This window comes from Agrilus planipennis, unplaced genomic scaffold (genome assembly GCF_000699045.2).
Source record: "Agrilus planipennis isolate EAB-ADULT unplaced genomic scaffold, Apla_2.0 scaffold100, whole genome shotgun sequence".
Taxonomy (NCBI): domain Eukaryota; kingdom Metazoa; phylum Arthropoda; class Insecta; order Coleoptera; family Buprestidae; genus Agrilus; species Agrilus planipennis.
The window spans coordinates 770,718-777,110 of record NW_020442469.1 but is presented as its reverse complement, the minus strand read 5'-3'; the positions used below and the strand labels follow the sequence as shown (position 1 = coordinate 777,110).

The following is a 6,393-nucleotide window of genomic DNA, read 5'->3' as shown; positions in this document are numbered from 1 at the left end:
ATAATTCGAAGTGGTCTGTATTCTGTCGAAACTGCCAGACGCGGATCGCGATTTCGATCTTTTTGGATCTCATCAGCGCATCGTAGGCAGCTCCGACAGAACACAGACCAACTTTTACCTGCTGTCTTAACAGCGCGTTTTAGAAAATACCACAAATGGCGTGGTGAGCGCCATCTGTAGTACGATGCTACATTTTAGGATTACGTATGCTCCAGCAAGGTCCATTTAAAAATATGGATAACTAATGATTAATTAATAATAGTGGTGTTAAGTAAAGAGTAACCAGATGGTAGTAATGTAATTTAAAAGGTGTTTTATTACACAACAATAACATTTCTTTCCGAATTTAGATTAGGTCAAAATGACTGTAATATTTATTTAAAGCAGCTACTATTTGTCTTAATTTTACCTGGCTCAGCTCCCTTTCATGTGTACGCCACTGATATGCATGTATTATACCGTAAGCGCATGTGAGAATTCGAATTCTAAATTTGACTTTTGCTTGGCTGCAGTTGTTTGAAGTTGTAGTATTTCCTTGAAATGTGGCTGTTTTATAAATATAAAACATAAATTTAGCAATGTTGAGTTCAGGTTCTGACTGCGTTCAAGGTTAAGGAACTAGCAATATGTGCCAAAGAATTACAATCATTTGTCTATTTGCGGAAAGGGGTGTTTGACACACTAAGGCTTTTGCGTAGAACTTGGCACCGGCATTAAGGTTATTACCGCAGCGTGTCACTCCTATTTCAATAAATTCTCGATTTTACTACCTAGTCTACCATTTCATTACATTGTATAAATTTATCTATCTCTTAATTACTACTTTATTATGGCCGCGTCTTCGTCGCTGACGTGGATTTCAGGAAGTTAAAATACTATTCTTCCTAATATTCAACCCAGAAACTATTTTCAATTACGACGGAATAATTTTTTTCTGTAGGTATTTCTAGAAAAAATATTACTGCACTAATAAATTAGTTAAATCTGAAAATAATGATGTTAATTTCCTACAAGTACTGACTTTTGAATACCAATAATTAAAAAAGTACATATTGTAGCAGTCTATTCTTAATAAAATTATGTTGGTACGTAATTCGTAAACTTGGAAAGGAAATTAGTCAGAAACGTTCAACTTTCGAGTCACATAAAAAAATCACGATACTCTTTGATGTTATGCTCTAAAAATACTTTGATAGTGAAATGGACAAGTGCGAAACTATTAAAAGTTGTTTTACCTTGGGTTACAAGTTAAAAATGATGATACCTAATCAAAATAGAACATTTCAGAACGATTCTTCACGAAAATTCTATCAACATTTATACATATATATATAAACAGGTAGCCTCGTTATATTTTTATATAACCAAGAACTTGGCATATCGATACATATATATATATATTTTAATAAAAGATTAGATGCCGTAAAATAAAAAATATTCTGTGATAATTGAATGAAACGCAATTAAGTAACAAATTTGGCGAAGGCGCAAGACATTTTAATATACCTATTCTAAAAATGAAAGCGTTTTTCTGGAGTTCCGCTTTAGAACAGGAAAATAGCAAATTTCTATCAACTTTTATTATTACAATTCTTAATGTCGAATAGAAAATTAAATAGCACTTAATTACTTACTACTATTACCGTAAAAAATAAAGTAGGTAATAATAATAAAGATAGGGGAAAACTTTTTAGAAAGTTAAACTTTTTAAATTAACTGATTTGAATCTTACTGGATGAAGATTTTTGGTACTTTCCGACATTTATGTATATATGTATATATATAAATATATAACCATAAATAAACCAAAACCGTAGTCATTTTGGTTTCTTCAAATGGCGGTTAATAAGCCACAAGACTTCTTGTCAAATACTTCGTTTATTGTTAAAGCAATAAAATTAATGAAAAACTTCAAGATTATCCAGTTGGTATTTAAAATTTCTTAAATGGTATTTGTTTTCGAACACAGTAAGTAAAAACAGTCATTTAGGTAATATCTGTCACCATATAACAATTACACAATATTTGAATTTCGATTGTAAAGTCGACAAATAGGTTAAAGTCAATTAAATTTCCCATTTTCAAACTCAATTACCGTTTGAACCAAGGCAGCGCGTACTAAAACTCTTAGTTACAGCTAGCATATTAAATATGGACCAATATTTTATGGGTCGTATGTTGGTACAATGTCTAACGTATCTTGCCAATAAATCTTTCAGTTCCTTTTAAAATTCCACTAAGACATACATTTGTCCACACATAAATGATTGTATTTGTTGGTACGTATATTCATACAAACGCGTGTGTACATGTACCTTGCATATTCGTCTACACCAAAAGGTATATGACAGAGGCGTATACGAAATTTCAGCTTGGGAGAGGTAGAAACAAATACAGAAAGCGAAAAGTTAAGAAGCGTCAAGAGGTCTGCAAGTGGGTTTCCTATATCTAAAGAAACCCAGAATTTCCACATTCTACATCCTGGAATCTTTCTAGAACAAGTTTAACTCCTAGAAATAGTTGTCAGTAGTTCTTTCGATAAAAACAAGCGAGATGGGCCAGCGATTATCTTTGCAACACCTTCCACACTCAATTCCCTTTCCCTTCTCATCTTTCCACAGAACCTTTTCTGCGATACAAAACCTTCCGGTTGACCTCCCTACAGCAAGAGATTTGTCCTCCTCGAGGAAAAACTTAAAAAAAAATCGGAAGCATTCAATTCTGGTTCTATTTTCGAAGCGACAGAAAGCAAAATAAAATGAGAAAAGAGACAATAAAGTATAATTACGATATAGTAATAAACTAATGATTGAACAAAATAATTCGAAGTGGTCTGTATTCTGTCGAAACTGCCAGACGCGGATCGCGATTTCGATCTTTTTGGATCTCATCAGCGCGTCGNNNNTTTATAGGTGTGTAGAACGTTAAGTTAATTCACTTGTTATTATTTTTGGCTAAATATGCTTTTAAATAAAGCATATTCTTAAATTTTAACGAGGCAGTTTAAATAATTTTGCAAATGGTACTATACACTTTTGTCTAGTTCTCGCTCGACAAATATGATTGAATTTGGAATTATGCTACGGCGCATCCTAATAAAGGGAAGGGGCATATCTCTAGTTTCCTGAAACGAACAGTACCTGTTGTTTTGAAATGTAAATGTAGTATCTTATTACATATATTTTTTAATTTATTTGATTTTTGTAAGAAATGCTCTCTGACATATTTGCGATATTAACGGATCATAATCATTTCGGAGGACATTGAATAAAAAAATCATTTATTTTCCTCAGTTATTGACACGAATCATCCATCAAAACCCTACAAAACACAATTTGTCTTTATTACTCCGCGTTCTACGTATTATATGGCATCTGCTATAATGGAAGGCTCAGTCAGATAAATCACAGAAGATGAACAACGTTTTTATCATATCAACACATATATTATATTATACGTACGCACATACGTATAATAACATAAATGTATTATCACAAAATTTACGAGAAACTAGTACCTAACGGGTTTATTCCTTCAAATTAAATGTGTCCACTTTAAAATATACCCAGGCAATACCGTGAGCTGAACAAGGTAACCCTTTATACCAAAAAATAGTGTTGAGCAAAATTTATCTAAGTCTATCCAGGCAATATGGGTGGGCTGAGTGGGAAAAATTATTCGTATTCCCCTGAATACAAAGATATAGGTTACCAGCCGATAATCCGGTCGAATATTGTTTAAATCACAATTGTTTAAACAAATGCTAAAAACTTTTTTGGCCGGAACATTTTTTATATTCTTTATTTTCATATCGATAAAAAATGTCATGCTATTTGTTGTTAAAAAATATGTTTTTTAGAAGTTGATATTTCATATATACTTAATAAATTGCTACAAACATATAGAAATTTTCATGTATATTCAAACTTTCAAAAATTCGTAACTCAGAAAATATTAAATTTACAAAAAAAATCAGATCCTTTTTATCGAGATTAAACCAAAGAATATAAAAAAAAAGTTTCAACCAAAAGAACTTGTTTTTTTGGCATTTGTTTAAACAATATCGTTGCATTCCGAACAAAAATGCTTAAGGTCAAAACATTTTTTTTTTATATATTCCAATCTGTTGTAGTCTAATTGTTAACTACTAATTACTTTTTAAAACTGATTTAATTATCTAGTCGGCAAAACTCTACATGCAAATGTTAACAACCTTAACAGTGTCAGAAGGGTTTTATTTTAAACCCGTTGTTTTGGATTTAGAAGTTTCATACAACTTCGATGACGGGGGAAGAAGGATTGGTCTTCCAAATCGCGTAAGTTTCTTTTGAAAAGTTTTATTAAGTAATTAACCCGTAGATAAATTGCTTAACGCGAGTGGCTTCACAGGGGCAGCTTACTGCTGAAAAGCAGTTAATAATTTATTATTCTCGTTGGCAATATATTTTAAGACGATCGCTTTGTTGAAAAAGTTTTTTTTTTTCACCGCCTCCAGTAGAACGCTGAACTTTTACAACTTTGTTCACTAAACATACAGAAAATTCGATGTAATAGTACATAGGACGTACGTCCTTTCTTCCTTGCTTTTTTTGTAGTAATTCCCTTTAATAAAACTTTTTTTATTCTCTGTATTAAGCACTTTAAACCTGCTCTTAATTATATTAATACCGAAGAAATAATTTTTGCCACTTCCAAAGGGTCATTGCACCCTCAGCCACCTTCTTCGCTACGCCATTGAGTGAGGGGGAGATGTCTCATTGCTGCCCACGAAAATATTTTAGCTGAAATAATGGCATTGCTGCCCGTCAATCCTTATGTCAATGTTTGTGGCATTGCTGCTAAATGTACCAAATACATCTTTAAAAGACTGTAACTTTCATTTCAAACAGTGCTTATGGCGAATAATCCAAGATTTGGGATTATCATCTATATACAGGACAGACCAAGAAGTAAGAAACCATGTAAAAATGACGGCAGCATTAGCACATTTACCAATGCCGTTCGTAGAAGAAGGATGGCTTTATATCATGGCGAAATCTCCAAACACATTCACAGTATGCAGTTACAAAGACTATTTTATTTATCAATGGATGGAAAATTATCTAATTGGATAAAAACGCATCTAAACATCATGGAACTTCTAAAACATTTAAAAAATGATTCTGGCTATTACGATATCCTTCATGCTAGGACAGAGCTAAATATGTCTCCGAAAAGAAGAGCAACGAAGTATGTACAAGTGAACAGGAGAATAAAAAGGTCCATTGACGAAATAGAAAACACTGGTGACATTTGTAACGGTTTAAAAGATTGTGCTATTTATTAGATTTTTAAATTGTGTTATTACCTAGACTAATTGTTCAGTGTTACAAAGACACCTTTTAGCTTACATTTATCTTTAGTATAATTCTTAGATTTTATTGCTTTATTCACCTCCGACGATATGGAAATATGTACCTATCTGTATGTTGTTCCCTAATCGTAAATTCAAATTCTTACGATTAGCTAAACTAATTTTATTATCTGGTTTGCTCAGACTTCAAATTTCTAGGAGGGTTGGTACCTGAATTGGTAACCAGATGTACTTTCAGGTATCAACCACTTCTACTTTTTCCATCATTATTGTGGTGGTTGAAGAAAATTATAAATGTGTGTACTTTTAAGATTCAAACCAGATCCAATTTTTGATACAGGGATCCGTCAAATGGGAGGAGCCGATTAGGGAAAATTTATCGTAGTTCCTATAGTGTACCGTGCAATTTCCAAGTTTTTAAATTACGATAAAATGATAAGTATTGACACAATATGTGATTGGGCTGACACAAAGCCTCGGAAAGGAAATTTCGTTGAAGGTGTGCGTGTTTATAATGCCAAACACATTATAAAATTCGGAAATAACAAATCCGGAAGCTAGCCTTCAAATTCCCTTAAGTTTATTGCCTACTTTTCACAAACTTCGGATTTAAAAAGTGATTCACGTTATATAATTGGTGAGGTGATTCTGCGTGATTTAAGCAATATCATATCAATGACTTGCACGTGCAAAGCCGATTTAAGAGAACGTTGCAAACACGTTATTACAACTTTATTTTATTGCAGCAGATAGGTTCTTAACCTCAAAATACTGATATCGTATCATTAGAATTGTGTTAAATCAATTACACAGAAATAAATAATTTCTCACTTTATAACTTTAGTATGATTCTAGTTTTAAATGTTAAGGTTATGGCTGATGGTAAATACTTGCTGAAATATAATCATGTGCATTAAAATGACGTGAAAAAATTTTTATTCCGGAATTCACTTCTTTGATACCTACTGCTTTCATCCAAGCTTCTATTAGTTTACTTTTTTCTCTAATTTTCCGAATATATTTTTTACATATATAAAACG

At 32.2% G+C, this 6,393-nt stretch overlaps 1 protein-coding gene across 5 annotated transcripts in view; it reads right to left on the bottom strand.

Annotated features, from left to right (window-relative positions):
• LOC108736193 (probable serine/threonine-protein kinase MARK-A) overlaps nucleotides 1–6,393 on the bottom strand; it is a 395,028-nt gene that overhangs the window by 223,293 nt on the left and 165,342 nt on the right. The gene's annotated exons all lie outside the window — the stretch shown is intronic.